General features: G+C 43.9%; 2 protein-coding genes across 2 annotated transcripts in view; one reads left to right on the top strand and one right to left on the bottom strand.

Annotated features, from left to right (window-relative positions):
• Positions 1-3,636, bottom strand: part of LOC142671052 (uncharacterized) — a 31,322-nt gene extending 27,686 nt beyond the window's left edge. The window contains exon 1 of the mRNA XM_075847135.1: positions 3,555-3,636. The gene's annotated coding sequence lies outside the window, so the exon portion shown is untranslated. The remainder of the gene's footprint in view (positions 1-3,554) is intronic.
• The window catches only part of LOC142697472 (oocyte zinc finger protein XlCOF29-like), a 288,092-nt gene that overhangs the window by 99,219 nt on the left and 165,246 nt on the right, over positions 1-23,627 (top strand). The gene's annotated exons all lie outside the window — the stretch shown is intronic.

The raw sequence follows: 23,627 nt of genomic DNA on the forward strand, positions 1-23,627 counted from the left end.
TATGTAAGGGTGTGTATGTAAGGGTGTGTGTGTGTGTGTGTGTTCCCGGAAGTGCAGTATGTACACTATCGTTCAAAGGTTTAGGGTCACTTAGAAATTTCCTTATTTTTGCAAGAAAAGCACAGTTTTGTTTTTTGTTTTTTTCAATGAAGAGAACATAAAATTAATCAGAAATACACTCTATACATTGTTAATGTGGTAAATGACTATTCTAGCTGCAAACGTCTGGTTTTTATTGCAATATCTACATAGGTGTATAGAGGCCCATTTCCAGCAACCATCGTATGTATGTATGTAAGCAAGTTCCCGGAAGTGCAGTATGTATATCTGTAAGATCCCGGCAGTGCAGTATGTATGTAAGGTCCTGGTAGTGCAGTGTGTGTAGGTACACTACCGTTCAAAAGTTTAGGGTCACTTAGAAATTTCCTTATTTTTGCAAGAAAAGCAGCTTTTTTCAATGAAGATAACATTACATTTAATCAGAAATACACTCTATACATTGTTAATGTGGTAAATGACTATTCTAGCTGCAAACATCTGGTTTTTAATGCAATATCTACATAGGTGTATAGAGGCCCATTTCCAGCAACCATCACTCCAGTGTTCTATTGGTACATTGTGTTTGCTAACTGTTAGAAGGCTAATGGATGATTAGAAAACACTTGAAAACCCTTGTGCAATTATGTTAGCACCGCAGTAAACAGTTTTGCTGTTTAGAGGAGCTATAAAACGGACCTTCCTTTGAGCTAGTTGAGAATCTGGAGCATTACATTTGTGGGTTCGATTAAACTCTCAAAATGGCTAGAAAAAGAGAGTTTTCATGTGAAACTCGACAGTCTATTCTTGTTCTTAGAAATGAAGGCTATTCCATTGCGAGAAATTGCCAAGAAACTGAAGATTTCCTACAACGGTGTGTACTACTCCCTTCAGAGGACTGCACAAACAGGCTCTAACCAGAGTAGAAAGAGAAGTGGGAGGCCCCGCTGCACAACTGAGCAACCAGACAAGTACATTAGAGTCATGCCTCACAGGTCCTCAACTGGCAGCTTCATTGAATAGTACACGCAAAACGCTAGTGTCAACCTCTACAGTGAAGAGGCGACTCCGGGATGCTGGCCTTCAGGGCAGAGTGGCAAAGAAAAAGCCATATCTGAGACTGGCTAATAAAAGGAAAAGATTAATATGGGCAAAAGCACACAGACATTGGACAGAGGAAGATTGGAAAAAAAAGTGTTATGGACAGACGAATCGAAGTTTGAGGTGTTTGGATCACACAGAAGAACATTTGTGAGAGGCAGAACAACTGAAAAGATGCTGGAAGAGTGCCTGACGCCATCTGTCAAGCATGGTGGAGGTAATGTGATGGTCTGGGGTAAAGTGGGAGATTTGTACAAGGTAAACAGGATTTTGAATAAGGAAGGCTATCACTCCATTTTGCAACGCCATGCCATGCGATACCCTGTGGACAGCGCTTGATTGGAGCCAATTTCATCCTACAACAGGACAATGACCCAAAGCACTCCTCTAAATTATGCAAGAACTATTTAGGGAAGAAGCAGGCAGCTGGTATTCTATCTGTAATGGAGTGGCCAGCGCAGTCACCAGATCTCAACCCCATAGAGCTGTTGTGGGAGCAGCTTGACCGTATGATACGCAAGAAGTGCCCATCAAGCCAATCCAACTTGTGGGAGGGGCTTCTGCAAGCATGGGGTGAAATTTCTCCCGATTACCTCAGCAAATTAACAGCTAGAATGCCAAAGGTCTGCAATGCTTTAATTGCTGCAAATGGAGCATTCTTTGACGAAAGCAAAGTTTGAAGGAGAAAATTATTATTTCAAATAAAAATTATTATTTCTAACCTTGTCAATGTCTTGACTATATTTTCTAGTCATTTTGCAACTCATTTGATAAATATAAGTGTGAGTTTTCATGGAAAACACAAAATTGCCTGGGTGACCCCAAACTTTTGAACGGTAGTGTATACATGTAATATCCCGTGCATTGTGTATGTATGTATGTAAGGAAGGTCCCGGAATTGCAGTATGTATAGATGTAAGATCCCAGCACTGCAGTGTGTATGTATGTATGTATGTATGTAAGTAAGGTCCCGGCAGCACAGTGTGTGTGTGTATGTATGCAAGGTCCTGGCAGTGCAGTTTGTATATATGTAAGGTCATGGCAGTGCAGTGTGTATATATGTAAGGTCATGGCAGTGCAGTGTGTACGTATGTAAGGTCATGGTAGTGCAGTGTGTATGTATGTAAGGTCATGGTAGTGCAGTGTGTGTATATGTATGTATGTATGTATGTAAGGTCCTGGCAGTGCAGTGTGTGTATATATGTAAGGTCATGGTAGTGCAGTGTGTATATATGTAAGGTCATGGTAGTGCAGTGTGTATATATGTAAGGTCCTGGTAGTGCAGTGTGTGTATATATGTAAGGTCATGGTAGTGCAGTGTATATGTAACGGTCCTGGCAGTGCAGTGTGTATATATATGTAAGGTCATGGTAGTGCAGTGTATATATGTAACGGTCCTGGCAGTGCAGTGTGTATATATGTAAGGTCCTGGTAGTGCAGTGTATATATGTAACGGTCCTGGCAGTGCAGTGTGTATATATGTAAGGTCCTGGTAGTGCAGTGTGTATATATGTAACGGTCCTGGCAGTGCAGTGTATATATATGTAAGGTCATGGTAGTGCAGTGTGTGTATATGTAAGGGTCCTGGCAGTGCAGTGTGTATATATGTAAGGTCATGGTAGTGCAGTGTGTGTATATATGTAAGGTCATGGTAGTGCAGTGTATATATGTAACGGTCCTGGCAGTGCAGTGTGTATATATGTAAGGTCCTGGTAGTGCAGTGTATATATATGTAAGGTCATGGTAGTGCAGTGTGTGTATATGTAAGGTTCCTGGCAGTGCAGTGTGTATATATGTAAGGTCATGGTAGTGCAGTGTGTATATATGTAAGGTTCCTGGCAGTGCAGTGTGTATATATGTAAGGTCATGGTAGTGCAGTGTGTGTATATGTAAGGTTCCTGGCAGTGCAGTGTGTATATATGTAAGGTCATGGTAGTGCAGTGTATATATATGTAAGGTCATGGTAGTGCAGTGTGTGTATATGTAAGGTCATGGTAGTGCAGTGTGTGTATATGTAAGGTTCCTGGCAGTGCAGTGTGTATATATGTAAGGTCATGGTAGTGCAGTGTGTGTATATGTAAGGTTCCTGGCAGTGCAGTGTGTATATATGTAAGGTCATGGTAGTGTAGTGTATATATGTAACGGTCCTGGCAGTGCAGTATGTATATATGTAAGGTCATGGTAGTGCAGTGTGTATGTATGTAAGGTTCTGGCAGTGCAGTAAGTATGTATGTATGGTCCCGGCATTGCAGTGTGTATATTTATGCTCCTGGCAGATAACAGAATTATTACTTATGACATAAGCGCCGTTTCTGCTCTACAGTGATCTTTAACCCTCCGCAATCTCAGGGGGAAGACAACAAAATGAAAAATAAACAAGCAGCAAAATCGTATAAAATCTGTCTCATGTAACTTACCTGGAGTCCTATGTGGAGATTTATTACTTTTATTTCTGCAAACTGACAGCAAAATAATGAGTGAGCGCTGTATATGTGTGTGTATATATATGTGTGCGTGTGTGTGTGTATGTATATGTATATGTATATATATATATATATATATATATCCTCTGTATACAACGCTCTGAATCATGCAAAATCTCCTGACTGATAACAGAGAGCACACTAAACAACAGCGGTAACCGGAAGTCCTGTATGTCCGACCAGCTCTGCTCTACCTTATACACGGCAACAGCTGAAGGACCTGTGTTGACGTCACCACCATGTGACCGGGAAAGAGGGGCGGGGCTTATCAGTGGAGAGAAGTGGTGGATGAAGGACCTGTGATGACATCATCACATGACCGGTAAAGAAGAGGCGGAGCTTATCTCTTATACCTCCTCCCTGTAATGTCCTCTGATATCCCATAATAACAGTCTGTACATGCTGGGAGTTGTAGTCCTCTCTTATACCTCCTCCCTGTAATGTCCTCTGATATCCCATAATAACAGCCTGGACATGCTGGGAGTTGTAGTCCTCTCCTCTTATACCTCCTCCTGTAATGTCTACTGATATCCCATAATAACAGTCTGGACATGCTGGGAGTTGTAGTTCTCTCCACTTATATTCCTCCCTGTAATGGCCTCTGATATCCCATAATAACAGCCTGGACATGCTGGGAGTTGTAGTCCTCTCCTCTTATACCTCCTTCCTCTAATGTCCTCTGATATCACATAATAACAGCCTGAACATGCTGGGAGTTGTAGTGCTCTCCTATACCTCCTCCCTTTAATGTCCTCTGATATCTCATGTCTGGAGATGCTGCGAGTTGTAGTTCTCTTCTCTTATACTTCTCCCTGTAATGTCCTCCAGTCTGGACATGCTGGAAGTTGTAGTTCTCTACTCTTATACCTCCTCCATGCAATATTCTCTGATATCCCATAATAACAGTATGGACATGCTGGGAGTTGTAGTTCCCTCCTCCTATACCCCCTCCCTGTAATGCCCTCTGATATCTTATAATAACAGCCTGGACATGCTGGGAGTTGTAGTTCTCTCCTCTTATTCCCCTCCCTGTAATGTCTTTTTAGGTCCCATAATAACAGTCTGGACATGCTGGGAGTTGTAGTTCCCTCCTCCTATACCCCCTCCCTGTAATTTCCTCTGATATCTTATAATAACAGTCTGGACATGCTGGGAGTTGTAGTTCTCTCCTCTTATACCTCCTCCCTGTAATGACCTCTGATATCACATAATAACAGTTTGGACATGCTGGGAGTTGTAGTTCCCTCCTCCTATACCTCCTCCCTGTAATGTCCTCTGATATCACATAATAACAGCCTGGACATGCTGGGAGTTGCAGTTCTCTCCTCTTATTCCCCTCCCTGTAATGTCTTTTTATGTCCCATAATAACAGTCTGGACATGCTGGTAGTTGTAGTTCTCTTCTCCTATACCTTCTCCTGTAATCTACTCTGATATCCTATAATAACAGCCTCTCACATGCCGGGAGTTGTAGTTCTCTCCTCATACCCCTCCATGTAATGTCCTCTTATATCCCATAACAACAGTCTGGACATGTTGGGAGTTGTAGTCCTCTCCTCTTATACCTCTCCCTGTAATGTCCTTTGATATCCCATAATAACAGCCTGGACATGCTGGGAGTTGTAGTTCTCTCATCTTATACCCCTGCCTGTAATGTCCTCTGATATCCCATAATAACAGCCTGGACATGCTGGGAGTTGTAGTTCCTTCCACTTATACCTCTTCCCTGTAATATCCCCTGATATCCCATAATAACAGTCTGGAGATGCTGGAAGTTGTAGTCCTCTCCTCTTATACCCCCTCCCTGTAATGCACTCTGATATCCCATGATAACAGCCTATACATGCTGGGTGTTATAGTCCTCTCCTCTCATACCTGCTCCCTGTAATGTCCTCTGATATCACATAATAACAGCCTGGACATGCTGGGAGTTGTAGTTCTCTCCACTTATACTCCTGCCTGTAATGTCCTCTGATATCCAATAACAGCCTTGACATGCTGGGATTTTTAGTTCTCTCCACTTATTCCCCTCCCTGTAATGTCCTCTGATATCCCATTATAACAGCCTATACATGCTGGGAGTTGTTGTCCTCTCATACTCCTCCCTGTAATGTCCTCTGATATCTTATAATAACAGCCTGGACATGCTGGGAGTTGTAGTTCTCTCCTCTTATACCTCCTTCCTGTAATGTCCTCTAATATCACATAATAACAGTCTGGACATGCTGGGTGTTGTAGTTCTCTCCTCTTATCCCTCCTTCCTGTAATGTCCTCTAATATCACATAATAACAGCCTGGACATGCTGGGTGTTGTAGTTCTCTCCTCTTATCCCTCCTTCCTGTAATGTCCTCTAATATCACATAATAACAGCATGGACATGCTGTGAGTTGTAGTATTTTTTGTATTATACAGTATAATAATATGTGAGTTATTTCAGGTTTGACCTCCTCACTACATACTGTGCTTTATAAAATGTATCATGATTCTTTTCCTTACTATCGTGACATGTTGTTTTTCATCATTATTTCTTTATAAGATTTCATAAGTTTATTATTATTTACAATTTTTGTATTTATATCCCTTTGATCATTTTTACTCTGGATTTTTTTCCCCATTTATTGAACTATTGATAGTGGAGTGTACATCTTTGTCAGGTAGAGGTCACGTTATTCGGGTTCACACTGATGTCCCTTGTGAATTAATTTGATTCCAACCACTTAACCGCTTCCATACACAAGTAATCGCTGATTGTCTCCATCACTGCTCCAGTCATTGGATATCGAGCGAGATACGGGAACATTTAGCGGTGAACTCATCGGATATAAAATGCTTTTCGTAGCAGATATCCCACTCCATGAGTAAGGACAGGTGACCTGTCCGAGACGTGTCGGCTCCTTGTTGATACAACCACCGCTTCATGTATTGGATTTTAATACTTTCTGAATAAAGTTGGAATACTACTTCTTATAGAAGTCAGTGCTGGATCCAGTTTTCCTTTTCTGTTTTGATCCATACCGTGTGCCGCCACGTGAATCCGCACAGTGTCTGGATTTGGACACAGAACCGGTGTGCTGGAGGATCTCTCCACCATTTATTTACACTGTAGTTCTTTAATTTTATACCTATTTAGAATCAGGAGGGGTCTTCCTTGTTTTGGACTTCTTTCTGCTGGCCATAACTCCATTACCCAGATACTTGCCTGGTCCTCACCTAATTCTCCACCCTCCAGATCTCCCCCACTAACTCCACGCGCCGCTCTGATCGTCGGTCTCATGATCACATCAACCAGTGGTAGCACACCTCCACCCCCCCCCTGAAACGACTGCTCCAGTCCTGTATACATGTAATGAACTACATTGACGAAAACCTCTGATCCTGCTCCAGTCCTGTATACATGTGATGAACTGCACTAACAAAAACCTCCGATCCTGCTCCAGTCCTGTATACATGTGATGAACTGCACTAACAAAAACCTCCGATCCTGCTCCAGTCCTGCATACATGTGATGAACTGCACTGACGAAAACATCCAATTCTGCTCCAGCCCTGTATACATATGATGAACTGCATTGATGAAAACCTCCGATGCTGCTCCAGTCCTGTATACATGTGATGAACTGCACTGGCAAAAACATCCGATCCTGCTCCAGTCCTGTATACATGTGATGAACTGCATTGATGAAAACCTCAGATGCTGCTCCAGTCCTGTACACATGTGATGAACTGCACAGACGAAAACCTCTGATCCTTCTCCAGTCCTGTATACATATGATTAACTGCACTGACAAAAACCTCCGATCCTGCTCAAGACCTGTATACATGTGATGAACTGCACTGATGAAACCATCCACTCCTGCTCCAGTCCTGTAGACATGTGATGAACTGCACTGATGAAAACCTCCGATCCTGCTCAAGTCCTCTATACATGTGATGAACCGCAGTTAAGAAAACCTCCAATCCTGCTCCAGTTCTGTATACATGTGATGAACTGCTCTGACGAAAAACTCAGATCCTGCTCCAGTCCTGCATATATGTAATAAACTGCAGTGACGAAAACCTCTGATTGTGCTCCAGTCCTGTTTATAAATTATTAACTGCACTGACGAGAACATTCGATCCTGTTCCAGTCCTGCATACATGTAATGAAGTGCACTGACAAGAACCTCCGATCCTGCTTCAGTCCTATATACATGTGATGAACTGCAGAGATGAGAACCACCGGTCCTGATCCGTCCTGTATATATGTGATGAACTGAACTTAGGAGAACATCCGATCCTGCCCCAGTCCTGTATACATTTGATGAACTGCACCCATAAAAACCTCTGATCCTGCTCCAGTCCTGTATACATGTGATGAACTGCACTGACTAGAATCTCCAATTCTGCTCCAGTCCTTTATACATGTGATAAACTGCACTGACGAGAACCTACGATCCTGCTCCAATCCTGTATACACGTGATGAACTGCACTGACGAAAACCTCCAATCCTGCTCCAGTCCTGTATACATGTGATGAACTGCACTGACGAAAACCTCAAATCCTGCTCCAGTCCTGTATACATGTGATGAACTGCACTGACGAAAATCTTCCCATCCTGCTGCAGTCCTGTATACATGTGATGAACTGCAGTGACGAAAACCTCCGATCCCTTATGCATGTGATGAGCTACACTGACGTGAACCTTCGATCCTGCTTCAGTCCCGTATACATATGATCAACTGCAATGACGAGAACCTCTGATCCTACTCCAGTCCTGTATACATGTGATGAACTGCACGGACGAAAACCTCCGATCCTGATCCAGTCCTGTATACATGTGATGAACTACACTGAAGAAACCTCCAATCTTGCTCCAGCCCTGTATACATATGATGAACTGCACTGGTGAGAACCTCCGATCCCACTCCAGTCCTGTATATATATGATGAACTGCACTGACGAGAACCCCCGATTCTGCTCCAGTCCTGCATACATGTGATGGACTGCACTGATGAAAACCTCCGATCTTGCTTCAGTCCTGTATACATGTGATGAACTGCAGTGCTGAAAACCTCCGATCCCTTATTCATGTGATGAACTACACTGATGTGAACCTCCGATCCTGCTCCAGTCCTATATACATATGATGAACTGCACTGAAGATTCTGCTCCAGTCCTGCATACATGTGACGAACTGCATTGACGAAAACTTCCGATCCTGCTCCAGTCCTGTATACATATGATGGACTGCAGTGACGAGAACCTCCGATCCTACTGCAGTCCTGTATATATTTGATGAACTGCACTGACGAAAATCTCAGATTCTTCTCCAGTCCTGTATACATGTGACGAACTGCACTGACAAAAACCTCCAATCCTGCTCTAGTCCTGTATACATATGATGGACTGCAGTGACGAGAACCTCTGATCCTGCTGCAGTCTTGTATACATGTGATGAACTGTACTGACGAAAACCTCCGATACTGCTCCAGTCCTGCATACATGTAATGAACTGCAGTGACGAAAACCTCCGATCCTGCTCCAGTCCTGTATACATATGATGAACTGTACTGACGAGAACCTCCAATCTTGCTCCAGTCCTGTATACATATGGTGAACTGCACTGACGAGAACCTCCGATCCCGCTCCAGTGCTGTATACATGTAATAAACTGCACTGACGGAAACCTACGATCCTGCTGCAGTCCTGTATAGATGTGATGAACTGCACTGACGAGAATCTCCGATCCTGCTCCAGTAATGTATACACTAGATGAACTGCACTGATGAAAACCTCCGATCCTGCTCCACTCCTGTATATATGTGATGAACTGCACTGACGAAAACCTCCGATCCTGCTCCAGTCCTGTATACATGTGATGAACTGAACTGAAGAGAATCTCCGATCCTGCTCTAGTCCTGTATACATATGATGAGTGCACTGACGAAAACCTCCGATCCTGCTTAAGGCCTGTATACATGTGATGAACTGCATTGATGAGAACCTCCTATCCTGCTTTAGTCTTGTACACATGTGATGAACTGAACTGAAGAGAACCTCCGATCCTGCTCTAGTCCTGTATACTTATGAAGAACTGCACTGATGAGAACCTCTGATCCTGCTCCAGTCCTGTATACTTATAATGAACTGCACTGAAGAATACCTCATATCCTGCTCCAATCCTGTATACCGAACATGTGATAAACTGCACTTACAAGAACCTCCGATCCTGCTCCAGTCCTGTATACATATGATGAACTGCACTGACGAGAACCTTCGATCCTGCTCCAGCCCTGTACACATGTGATGAACTGCACTGACGAGAACCTCAGATCCTGCTCCAGTAATGTATACATGAGATGAACTACACTGACAAAAACCTCTGATCCTGCTCCACTCCTGTATACATGTGATGAACTACACTGACGAAAACCTCCGATCTTGCTCCAGCCCTGTACACATGTGATGAACTGCACTGACGAGAACCTCCGATCCTGCTCCAGTAATGTATACATGAGATGTACTGCACAGACGAAAACCTCTGATCCTGCTCCACTCCTGTATACATGGTAATGTCGCTGCAGAATTTACATTGTCCATTAACGTTGGACATTATCTGCATTTGTCTATGAGTTCCAAATTAATGAATGCCCTCTCAATGGTGGATCTGAGAGAGGCCGGCCGGAGAGAGACCATGACACGCAGCTTCAGTGTTCAAACAGTCTCTGCCCACAGGGGGCGGATCCATCTTTATTTATAAGAAACTGAGAGTAGGTGGTAACTTCATAGTTGCAAAGCATGAGCATTCTAAATATGGTAATATCCCAAAACTCCACATGTATCTTTAGCCATAAGAAATACAATGTCAGCACGTTTTCTCACGTTGCCTTTGTAACAGCTGAAATGCAAAGCCATAAACTAAACGACTTGAAATAGAATAGCCATCCCCCTGTAGGCTCTTGTTTCAGCAGGTCTGTGAGCTCCAGTGACAACTCAACTGTCCATTTAAAGCAATATATGTTCACACATATAAAGATAATTAAAATATCTTTGACAATTCCCTTCTTTTGAACATAAAATTGCTTAGCCATGTATTCGAATATTCGTCCGAGATTACGTTCTGGCTAGATCCCCTAGACCAGGGCATTTTTAATGCCATTCACCGTGAGATGAATACTCAGGATACGTGTCTAGCAATAGGTGAGCGCACAGCGTTACATACTGTACACACCTGAAGATTTAGGGAATTACAGGTTTCACAATTCGGGCAATACCATCTATCTTGGTGGTTTTCTACGGCTTGACAGATGACTTTATCAGGTATGGAAGCATTTAGTGTCACGTACACAGGTGGCTCTGAATGTTTTCTCCCACCTCGGTTCTTAGGGTGGTCTGGACCTCATGCACTTTAATATCCTGTGCTATTTTCTTAACTGCTGATACTTTTGCAATCAAACATGTTACATAATATATCTCTATCTAAGTAGCTGGTTGTAGTCTAGCTAAGGTACATACTCCTGGTCTCCTGGGTTGCAACCACTTATATGCCTCGTACCCACATATATGACATACATGTTGGGTTGAAGCACATCCCTGGAGTGATTTAACACTCCTGCAATCCAGGAGAACAATATCATGCCCTGTCCGGTGGCATTCATCGATGCCACCCCCTTTATCAGTTAGATTACCTCATGTTACACCCTCTAGACCCTGCGTCATCCATTTTCTAGCTGTTTCTGAGCACTAGGAGCTGCCAGTTGCTCTTATCCCCAGACTATACATATTCTGTGTCTCTTCCCTCACAGCCGGTGACGTTTACAGCATCAAACAACATGTCATTTTTATTAACCTGACCTCTGTTTACACATCACACACTGTCATTGGCTTAACATCCAATCATGGACGGCAGTATTCCTAGCCTGAGATCTGTTTTCCACAGCGCTTCCCTCTTTGAATATCTTACACGGGTAAACAGACGGAACCAATACCCCTGCTGCTATTACAAGAACGACAACTCCAGGAGAGTAAGGGTTAAGCGCTAGGGAAAAGAGATGGGACCGCAAGGCAGAGGCAATAACTTCATATATCTTCACATATGGCATCGTCTTTGAATGGAGACATATACAATAGTCCAGCAATTTAGTCAATACTGATATCGCTTGATGTTTGATAAACTTGTCATTAAACACTTCTTCCAGCTCATCATTTAGACAATAGGTAAAGTAGAGATGACAGAGAAGATGAAGGTCAGCCGGAGCTTGACGAGACTCATAGTTCAGCCTTGTGATTGAGGACCTGTCAGCAGTGACCGGCGTGTCCAAGTTCTTTCCTTCCAATTTAACGGATGTGGAAGTTGTGAGCTGGACTTGGTGCGGACGTCACAGTGCGGCTCTAGTGCTTTACGGTGTCTCTTTAAACAGGCCAAGTCCCCTGACTGTATACAATGTCCTCCTTTCGCTTAGGTTCTGGAATGGAATCATAAACATATTTATACATCTGCGTGAGCTGTTTCTTCAGAGCTCCCACATAACGGGTGAGGTCAGAGGGCAATGGACAGGCGCTCAGTCCAGGGTTTATGGGTTTCAGCCATGACCTTCTGGATTTTTAACTTAAAAGTCCCATTCCACCTTCCCACTGCTCTTGGGATACAGGGTGTGAAAAAGCTGCTCTATCCCCAGGACCTGCAGGATGTCTTGGAGTTCCTCTCCAGTAAAGTGAATTCCTCTATCACTTTCTATTGTCTCAGGGACCCCATATCTACATACCACTTCTGAGAGCCATCTTTATCTTTTTCTGTGGCCCTCGTTACTGGCCACGCCTTAGGCCACCCAGAGAACAGATCTACACAGACCGGTACATGTTCATACTGTCCTACCTTTGGTAACTGAGTCAATCTGCAATCGCTGATATGGGTAGGCCGCCTTTACCAAATGCCTTTTTGCAACCCGCACAGTTTTGCCTATGTTATGGCAGACACATATCCTGCACCTCTGGACAAATCTGGCAACAGCACTTGCTGAAACCCCGGGGGTACCCACCATTTGGTCACCATTGCACTCATTCCTTCTCTTGACACCTGCGTTGGTCCGTGCATTAGTTGGGTTATCATGGGGAAGAGGACTCTGGGTAGGCACATCCTGTTACCCACCTTCCATATTCCATCCTCCCCTTCACTGGCACCTTTTGTCTGCCAATGTCCTTTTTCCTCTTATATGGCTTGACTTTGTAGTCTACTTAATATTATCATGTCTATGGGACCAGATACTATGCTGGTCAAGAATACTACGTCCTCCTCTATGAGGGACCTGAGAGCCGCAGCTTTCGCAGCCTTGTCTACTAGTCTATTTCCCCTTGCTTCGGTGGTAGTTTGCATTTTAGTAAGAGCTTGCACTTTACGTATATTTACCTGCTTTGGCAGTGTCAGAGCCTCAAACAGTTCTCTCACTCTCTCAACATTATGGGTTTACCCGTGGATCCAGCAAAATCTCTGCTCCTCCAGATTAGGCCATAATCATGTGCAATACCAAAAGCATATCTAGAGTCAGTATATATGTTTGCGGTTTTACCTTCAGCCAGTCTACACACCTCAGCGAGTACCTTCACCTCCACCTCCTGTGCTGACACGGAGGATGGGAGTGGTTGTTACATTATTACCTCTGTTTCAGTGGTGACAGTATATACCCAGTCTTGTAGCATCCTTCATGGTGGTACCTGGAACCATCTACAAAAGAAACTCAAAAGCTGGATTAGATATTGGATCCTTTGTTACATCTTTTTTAATGTTTTTATCTCTATTGGCATTCAAGACAATTATGTTGACGATCTGGGTACTGGGGAATCAAATGTGCTGAGAAATCAACTTCCCACCAGGCTGGAAATTCACTGTCTACTATTTCCTGCGACTTATCCCATTCCCTCTCAAGTCCCCCATTGACCATATATCCTTCTCTTCCTCCTTTGTTGAACCCTGCGGAAGCAATGTAGTAGGGTTTAACACTGTACATCTCTGTATGGTTAGTTTTATATGGGGCCATGAGACTGGTCTTATACTTTGTAGACATGTGCTTAGTGTGTGCTTGATGACGAATCTCACTAACAGCATGGGGCACCCTGAGAACTAGAGGCTAATCTTAGCACTATGTCTGTTGTCTTGTCTTTGAGAAGAGCAGCTGCTGCTACTACACAGATACAAGACGGAAGGTACAAAGTTGGGAGAGGGGCTTATTATAAGGACATACACATTTCTTCAGTACCCCGGCCTCCAAATACTGTCTTATCTGGTTATCAATACTTTTCAACTGTGGGAGGCTCGGAGGGCACTGCTTCAACTGAGGTTTGGGGATGTTTGCAAACAATTTTAAGTCACAGGGGCCACAGACATACGTCCTACATCTGTTTACCCTGCGCCCAGAAGGAGGCCAGGACCGCCCTCAATGCCTGAGATGTGAGGTCCTCCTCCTCTCAGTGCAATCCCCATAGAGTGCTGCACACATAAAATGTTGCATATCATCAGTAACTTCAATCTGTCCATCAGCCTTATATTGGATGACAACCTGAATTGCTGCAAGGATGTCAGAAACTATAAGATTGACTGGACAGCTCCTGTTAATGCTGTAATCTTATTTGCATTTTCATTTCATAAAATATATTCTGTGTGTGTGTGTGTGTGTGTGTGTGTGTGTGTCATGTGCATATGTAATGTATATACCATCATTCAACAGAAAGGATACTCTTATAATTAAATAATAGAACTTTGCAAAATAGCAAAATACTTGTTTCCTTAATTAGTATATATCAATATTAAATAAACCAATCCATTAACACAAATGATGAAACATATCGTGCACTATATGCGTCATCATATGCCAATAGAAACTTGTTAATATCAAATAATCATAAACTAAAATGTAACAATGACATAAAAATCTTTCTTGTTGACTCACTTCTCATGTGGTGATTTCAAAGAAACCATTTCCCTTTAAAAATAGTTCAGCACACACACCAGTCACTCAATACTAGCTGTTCCCAGACACTCTCAGCACTGAGAATTCAATCTCACACATTATATACCTTTTGTGTGTGACCTTATGTAAAACAAGTATATAACTAGAGTGACTGTGTATAAACTCCTATTCTTGGATTCTTCATCCAATGAACTATAATCATTTAGTAATGCGCATCATATTAAATTTAAATATGAATGAAGTTTTCCATAGTGGTCGACACATAAAACACAAATAACATAACATATAACATATAAACATAAAACATATAATACTTAATCCTGTCTTCTTATTTTGCACTACATGTGCACTTTCTGTAGACACAGCTAAACTACAGATAACAGAGAATGTAGCATTAACCCCTTACTAGCCAAAACTTATGAGCTACAACGTCAAAATGTCACCATGTGCTCCTGTCAATCAATGACAAAACCTCTTCACATGTTTTTTTCCCACAATGGATATCTGAGGCATGCTCTTGTAAGTAACACACGTTCTTCTCTTATCATTAGTTCTATTAGTCTAACACGGTTACTATAGATTAACAATAAATCTTGTTAGACATTCCATGCAATTATTAAAATGACTGTTAAATAAACCAAAAAGGAAAAAGATTTACAGTATTGTTTAAAATGTCTTGGAAAACTCCTATAACGAGAGGAAATTTCATTAGTGACAATTTAGGACAGATGATATACAGTATATTCCAACAAGCAGATCTGGATAGAAATACATAAGAATCTTCACTTTATTAATCTCACTTCTTCTGCAATCCATGTTCATTACACTTAAAATGATCCTATTGGCTTTATTTATATTTCTAGCCAATCCCTAATCCACGTCTATCTCTCTATCAATAATCCCTGAACATTTCACCCAATGTTTCTTTTTTAGGAAGTGAAGAGTTAATTGATTCCTTTATGAATTCTGATGACGCCTTTCTCTCAATGTATGGCTGATAACTGATCGTCTGTCACCCTTGGAAACCTCTTGTTTCTGTAAACCTTTGGTTTATAAAGCAGTACATAGAAGAATTATACGTTGGCACATTCTTTTCTACTGGAATGTCTCTATCTATAGAAATAGACGCTGGTCAATTCTTACTGACAACTGACAACTGTGCTTCCATGTGTTTTTTTTTTTTTCCCTATTTTTATCTGGTACATTCAATCACTTCTATCTGTTCTCTGCAACTCTGTCTACTAATCCAGGGCCCATCATCTCTCAAGAAACCATCCCATCCAGTATAGCTGAAAACTACATGCTTGGACATTCTCGATTTCTACGTTATTTTCTCTAGGTTCTAAACTAAACCTTTTCCCACTTAGTTTCCTAACAATATCTGCTGCTGTTTTTCCACACCCTGTACCTTGGGTGTTATGCCCCAATTCCCGGCTGGCCAGCACTTTACCTCGGGCATACTTCGATCCAGATTTCCCCATGCCCTCTGCTAAATCCCAGACTTACTAATGTAGCCAACCTTATCTTGACGACTTTTTCTTTGGCTGTGTGAAGTCACGCTGCAGCAAGTTATCAGGGTCAAGACAAAGCTGGCCACATCCGCACTAACTCTTCAGTCTATTTTCCTGGCCTACTTAACCCTTCGGCCTATATTTAGTCTGTCATTGGGGTTCCTGCTTTTTATTTTATTTTATTTTATTTTTTTTTTATTTTCTCCAGGACCCAACGCACTCTGCTAAATCCTTTAGTCTGTCATGGGGGTTCCCTATGATCAGTAGGGCAACTGCGTATATCTGATCGGTTTCCTAAACAGCAGCCAAACTATCTTACTGTCTCAGGCGCCCATGGATATTCCATAAACTTTCTAGTTACAGAGATGTTACTTAATAATCAGCAACTCATTCAGATTGATCATCCGAGGATTAGCCCGCATACGTACTCTCACTTCCGGCCAGGTGCGCCTCCTATGGGTCACAGTCTGGATACGCGAAAGTCCTAACAATCACTTGGATGGTTACCCGTCACTTCTGCAAGGATCAATTTGCAACCTGATCTTAATACATACTAAACCCAGGGGCCGGAGGGAACACTTCGGACAGGCCGTTTAGTGTTATCTCGGTATTTGGTTGTTTTTGTATGCATGGGGTGAAATTTCTCCCGATTACCTCAGCAAATTAACAGCTAGAATGCCAAAGGTCTGCAATGCTGTAATTGCTGCAAATGGAGCACTCTTTGACGAAAGCAAAGTTTGAAGGAGAAAATTATTATTTCAAATAAAAATCATTATTTATAACCTTGTCAATGTCTTGACTATATTTTCTAGTCATTTTGCAACTCATTTGATAAATATAAGTGTGAGTTTTCATGGAAAACACAAAATTGTCTGGGTGACACCAAACTTTTGAACGGTAGTGTATATATATATATATATATATATATATATATATATATATATATTTAAATATATTGTAAAGGATCTGCCAGACACAGCTTCTGTGTCGACGTCCGTGGTTACTTAGTCTGCACCTGCTCCTAAGTCTGATAGAGTGACTCCTTCTTCTACCACTCAGGCTGGGAGGCTGAGGAGTGGGAGAGCCTATCACAGCCTGGCCAGACGGAGCTAGCTCCCGCCCTCTGTCTATTTATACCTTCATTTCCTGCTTCTCCTTTGCCTGTGATTCTGCTTGTTTCCTGGCTCTGCTGCTGCTGCTTGTACTATTCCTCCGAAGGATGGCTGGCCATTAAGCTACGCGACAGTGCATCAGCCTTAATATTTTTAGACCCAGCCCTATAGGTAAGCAAAAAGTTGAATCTAGTAAAAAATAACGCCCATCGAGTTTGTCTCGGGTTTAGCCTCCGGGCAGATTCTAGGAAAACCAGATTCTTGTGGTCGGTAAGTACCGTAACCTGGTGCCTAGCCCCCTCCAGGAAGTGGTGCCACTCTTCAAATGCCCATTTAATGGCTAAGAGTTCGCGTTTGCCAATGTCATAGTTACTCTCAGTGGGCGAGAACTTCCTGGAGAAGTAGGCACAGGGACGGAGATGGGTGAGGGACCTGGTACCCTGGGACAAGACAGCACCCACTCCCACCTCGGAGGCGTCAACCTCCACGATAAATGGCTCCATTTGGTTAGGCTGAATCAGCACTGGGGCCGAGATAAAGCACTTCTTAAGGATCTCAAAAGCCTGGACCACCTCTGGAGGCCAATGGAGGAGATCAGCACCTTTGCGAGAGAGATCCGTAAGAGGCTTAGCGATGACCGAGAAGTTAGCAATAAATCTCCTGTAATAATTAGCAAACCCCAGGAAACACTGTAACGCCTTCAGGGAGGCAGGTTGGACCCATTCCGCCACAGCCTGAACCTTGGCAGGGTCCATGCGGAATTCATGAGGAGTGAGGATTTGACCCAAAAATGGTATCTCCTGCACCCCAAACACACATTTTTCGGTTTTAGCAAACAGCTTCTTTTCCCGAAGGGCCTGGAACACCTTCCTGACATGCTCAATGTGGGAGGACCAGTCCTTGGAAAACACTAGGATGTCATCAAGGTATACCATAAGAAATACCCCCAGCTAGTCTCTTAAAATCTCATTTATGAAATTCTGGAAGACCGCGGGAGCATTACACAACCCAAAGGGCATGACGAGGTATTCGAAATGACCTTCGGGCGTGTTAAACGCAGTCTTCCACTCATCCCCCTCTTTTATGCCGATAAGGTTATAAGCCCCCCGTAGATCAAACTTAGAGAACCATTGGGCCCCCTGAACCTGATTGAAGAGATCAGGAATCAAAGGAAGGGGATACTGGTTCCTTACAGTGACCTTATTCAAATTTCGGTAATCAATGCACGGCCTAAGACCACCATCCTTCTTCCCTATGAAGAAGAAGCCAGCACCTACCGGTGAAGTAGAGGGGCGAATGTAACCCTTGGCCAGGCATTCCTGGATATACTCTCTCATGGCTTCACATTCGGGACAAGAGAGATTAAATATCCTACCCTTAGGGAGCTTAGCTCCTGGTACCAAATCGATTGCGCAATCGTATTTTCTATGAGGAGGTAACGCTTCAGAGGCCTTTTTAGAAAAAACATCAGCAAAGACCTGAATAAACTCAGGTAGAGTGTTCACCTCCTCAGGGAGAGAAATAAAATTAACAGAAAAACATGACGTCATGCATTCATTACCCCATTTGGTAAAATCCCCAGTATTCCAGTTAAACGTGGGATTATGCAACTGCAACCAGGGAAGGCCTAAAACCAAATCGGACGATAATCCCTGCATAACCAGTACAGAGCACTGCTCCAACTGCATGGAGCCAACAAGGAGTTCAAAAACGGGTATGCTGCGTAAAATAACAATTAGCAAGAGGAGCGGAGTCGATACCCACTACCGGAACAGGTTTAGGCAAATCAATCAATGGCATAGCTTGAGACATAGCAAATTCCACAGACATAATATTAGCTGAAGACCCTGAATCCACGAAGGCACTGCCGGTAGCAGACCTACCACCAAAAGAGACCTGAAAGGGAAGCAAGATCTTATTAGGTTTCATATTTACGGGAAAATACCTGTGCGTCCAAGTGACCACCCCGATGATCACTTAGGCGCGGAAGTTCTTCCGGCTGCTTATTCTTACACCTAGGACAGTTTTTCACTTGATGCTTGTCCTCCCCACAGTAGAAGCAGAGACCATTCTTCCTGCGGAAGTCTCTACGTTGTTGGAGAGACACGGAGGCCCCGAGTTGCATTGGTTCATCCGAGTTTTCCGTGGCTCTGCGTTTTGTACCTCGTCCACTCCTGGTTTGACTCGACTCGTTCACTATTCTTGTTGCTCACGGGGTTGCCGTGGGCAACAGCCCCATTTCCCTTAGCTTCTGTGTACCCTTGTCTGCTTGTCTGTCGTGCACTTAGTGAGCGTAGGGACCGTCGCCCAGTTGTATGCCGTCGCTTAGGACGGGCCGTTGCAAGTAGGTAGGGACTAAGTGGCGGGTAGATTAGTGCTCACCTGTCTGTCTCCCTACCCCGCCATTACATAATCACAGGCCTATATACCTTTTCTACCCTGGTCCCTGACACAACTATGGACCCCCTTGAGACCCTGGCACAGCAAATGCAGGGCCTCTCCCTACAGGTCCAAGCCCTGGCTCAGATGGGCAACCAGCATGATGCTACCCTGGTAGTTCCCCCCACCTCACATCTTGAACCCCACCTCAAGATGCCTGACCGGTTCTTTTTTTCTCCTTTCGGGAGTTGTAGGCTCTATTTCCGTTTAAAGCCCCACTCCTCAGGTTCTGAGAGCCAGCGAGTGGGTATAATTATGTCCCGGCTCCAGGACGGGCCCCAAGAATGGGCCTTCTCCTTGGCTCCTGACGCCCCTGAACTTTCCTCTGTTGATCTTTTTTTTTCCGCTCTCGGGCTCATATATGACGAGAGTGACAAGACTGCCTTTGCCGAGAGTCAGCTGGTGACCTTACGTCAGGGTAAGAGACCTGTTGAGGAGTACTGTTCTGACTTTAGGAAGTGGTGTGTAGCTTCTCGGTGGAATGACCCTGCCTTGAGGTGCCAGTTTAGATTGGGTCAGCTTCATTCCCCTCGCCGAATTTTCCCTTAATAACCGGGTCAGTAACTCGTCAGGGGTTTCCCGCTTTTTCTGTAATTTTGGGTTTAATCCACGGTTCTCCTCCGTTTCACCTGGTAGTTCCAACAATCCCGAGGTAGATGTTGTTCATCAGGAACTGTGCACAGTCTGGGCCCAGGTTCAGAAGAACCTAGACGCGTCCCAGAGCATACAAAAGACTCAGGCAGATAGAAGACATTCTGCTAACCCCTTGTTTGTGGTCGGGGATCTGGTGTGGCTATCTTCTAAAAATTGACGCCTTAAAGTCCGGTCCAAAAAATTTGCTCCCCGATATATAGGGCCGTACAAGGTCATTGAAGTCCTTAACCCTGTCTCCTTCCGACTGGAGTTACCCCTGTCTTTTCGAGTACACGACGTGTTTCATGCCTCCCTCCTGAAACGCTGCTCCCCGTCCTTGGCTCCCTCGAGGAAACCTCCGGTCCCTGTTCTCACCCCTGAAGGGGTAGAATTCGATGTGGCCAAGATTGTGGACAGCAAGATGGTCCAAGGCTCCCTCCAGTACCTGGTCAATTGGAGAGGATACGGGCCTGAGGAGAGGACTTGGGTACCCGCCCGGGATGTTCACGCTGGGTGTATTGCTCAGGAGGTTCCATCTTCGTGTAATGATGGGGGTAGGGAAACGGACAAGTGAGCCCTAATCTACCCGCCACTCTGTCCCTGCCTACTTGCAACGACCCGCCCTAGGCGACGGGGTACAACTGGGCGGCGGTCCCTACGCTCAGTAAGTGCACGAGACAAACAGACAAGGGCACACAAAGCCAAGGGAAATGGGGCAGCCGCCCACGGCAACACCGTGAGCAACAAGAGAGGCAAACGAGCCGAGTCAAACCAGGAGTGTACGAGGCACCAAACGCAGAGCAGCAGAGTAGCCAGTAAGCCAGGGTCAGTATGGAGCAGGATCAAAGTGTTAGAAGCTGCAGCTGGGCCAGGAAACCACACGAGAAGAATCACAAGCAAAGGAGGAACAGGAAAGGCAGGTATAAATAGACAGAGGGCGGGAGCTAGCTCCGTCTGGCCAGGTTGCGATAGGCTCTCCCACTCCTAAGCCTGCCATCCTGAGTGGTGGAAGATGAAGTCAGTCTCAGAGACATAGACTCAGGTGCAGACTGATTACCTATGGGCGTATCCAAAGAAGTTGTGCCTGGCAGATCCTTTACACTTCGCTTCCCCAATAAGCCAGGTCCACCTAGAAAGGGTCCAGTGGCCCCTCTTAAAAGGGGGGGGGGGTACTGTAAAGGATCTGCCAGACACAGCTTCTGTGTCGACGCCCATGGGCAATCAGTCTGCACCTGCTCCTAAGTCTGAGAGAGTGACACGATCTTCTACCAGTCAGGCTGGGAGGCTGAGGAGTGGGAGAGCCTATCACAGCCTGGCCAGACGGAGCTAGCTCCCGCCCTCTGTCTATTTATACCTGCATTTCCTGCTCCTCCTTTGCCTGTGATTCTTTTGTTTCCTGGCTCTGCTGCTCCTGCTATGATTATTGACCTTCCTTCATTTTTGACCCTGGCTTTACTGACTACGTTCCTGCTCTGCGATTTGTACTCCTGGTTTGACTCGGCTCGTTCACTACTCCGGTTGCTCGCTGTGTTGCCGTGGGCAACGGCCCCATTTCCCTTAGCTTCTGTGTACTCTTGTCTGTTTGTCTGTCGTGCACTTATTGAGCGTAGGGACCGTCGCCCAGTTGTACGTCGTCGCCTAGGACGGGCCGTTGCAAGTAGGCAGGGACTGAGTGGCGGGTAGATTAGGGCTCACCTGTCTGTCTCCCTACCCCGTCATTACAGATATTAATATAACATAAAACTAATACAATTCAAAATAAAATATGTTTTGGGTTCATTTACTTTAGTACCTTCAGGAATCTCTTGTTGATTTTACAGATATTACTGTAAACTCTATTGAAAAATATTTTGAATATGTACATACACAGTGTTTTGGTTTTTGGCGTTTACATGGCGTTTCTGGGTGGAGTGTGCCCTAGGTATGGAGTTTATTTCTGTTGTTTATATTACAGGCTTTTGTATAAGACTAGAAAAACGCCAGAAGCTGCACATTTAAAATGGTTGAAAATTAAAAATGCCACCAAAGCACTTGTATACAAAATGTACCCTGGTGCTCGTAATATTCTATACAAGAACCCACCAGTAATTGTGGGCAGTGAAAATAAACAGTTTAGTTCCTTAGATTTAATTTTAGAGACAGTTGGAAGCTTTTTTGTGGGTGTCAGTAGACCCCTTATTTACTGGTCCCCTGTGCCACTTACTTACTGGTACCCTGTGTCCCGTATTTACTGGTTCCTTGTGTCCCATATTTCTAGTTCCCTGTGCCCCTACTTACTGCTCCCCTGTGCCCCTTACTTTCTGGTCCCCTGTGCCCATTACTTTCTGGTGTCCTGTGCCCGTTACTTACTGATCCAATGTGCCCCTTACTTACTGGCCCCCTCTGCCCATTACTTTCTGGTCCCCTGTGCTCGTTACTTGCTGGTCCTATGTGCCCCTTACTTACTGGTCTCCTGTGCCTCTTACTTTCTGGTTCCCTGTGTTCCTTATTTAATAGTCCCTTCTGCCCCTACTTTCTGGTTCCCTGTGTACAGTGCTCACTTAGGGTTTGAATGTGAGAAAATAAAGAAGAGTTTTTCTAAGAATGGGGTCTGTCTAGAATTCAGTTTCTACACTTTACACCGCGCCTTTGACTTCAGTCTGTAGGAACACTACTGAAATACAAATTCACTCAATGGCTGATGATGTTATGTATAAACGTACAAATTGATTCTCAGCCAAGCATGGAGCTCAGTGACCATTGTGTAAATTTACCCCATCATATAAAGCAGTCCCCACCTTCTCTGGTAAGTGACTTCCTCTGCTTCCAGGGACTTCTTCTACCTTCCTGAAACTTTGTCTTTTTGCGAAGAATTGGAATCTGATCCCAACTCAAGATTAATTTCTCCAAGGTAATTTTATATTGTTTTGTCCTACTTACAATGACATTTTTCTCTTTTTATCATTTGCCATTTGCATTATATTCATATATACAGTGTGTGTGTGTGTGTGTGTGTGTGTGTGTGTGTGTGTGTGTGTGTGTATATACACATCATCTATTTCATTTCTTTTTATATGGTCAGAGGAAAATATATGGAAGAGTATAAAATATTCTACTGTCTGTAACTTTTACAGGATACTATGGCCTCCAGTATACAAGACGTGGAGCTGATCCTGGAATGACTTGTCTCCATGGCTTCTCACAGTCTACAGCAGCTAGATCTATAGGAGAACTTCCATGTGATACAGGAGCTTGGAGATGGAGGCTTTGGTTCTGTGCTCATGGTAATAGAGAAGAAAACAGGTCAGTGTGGTCAATTACCCATCACTATAGCTATGGAATAGTCTGTAGACCATAACAAGACAATATCTCCATGGTATAGATATAATG

This window comes from Rhinoderma darwinii, chromosome 1, assembly GCF_050947455.1.
Source record: "Rhinoderma darwinii isolate aRhiDar2 chromosome 1, aRhiDar2.hap1, whole genome shotgun sequence".
NCBI classification, from domain to species: Eukaryota; Metazoa; Chordata; class Amphibia; order Anura; family Rhinodermatidae; genus Rhinoderma; species Rhinoderma darwinii.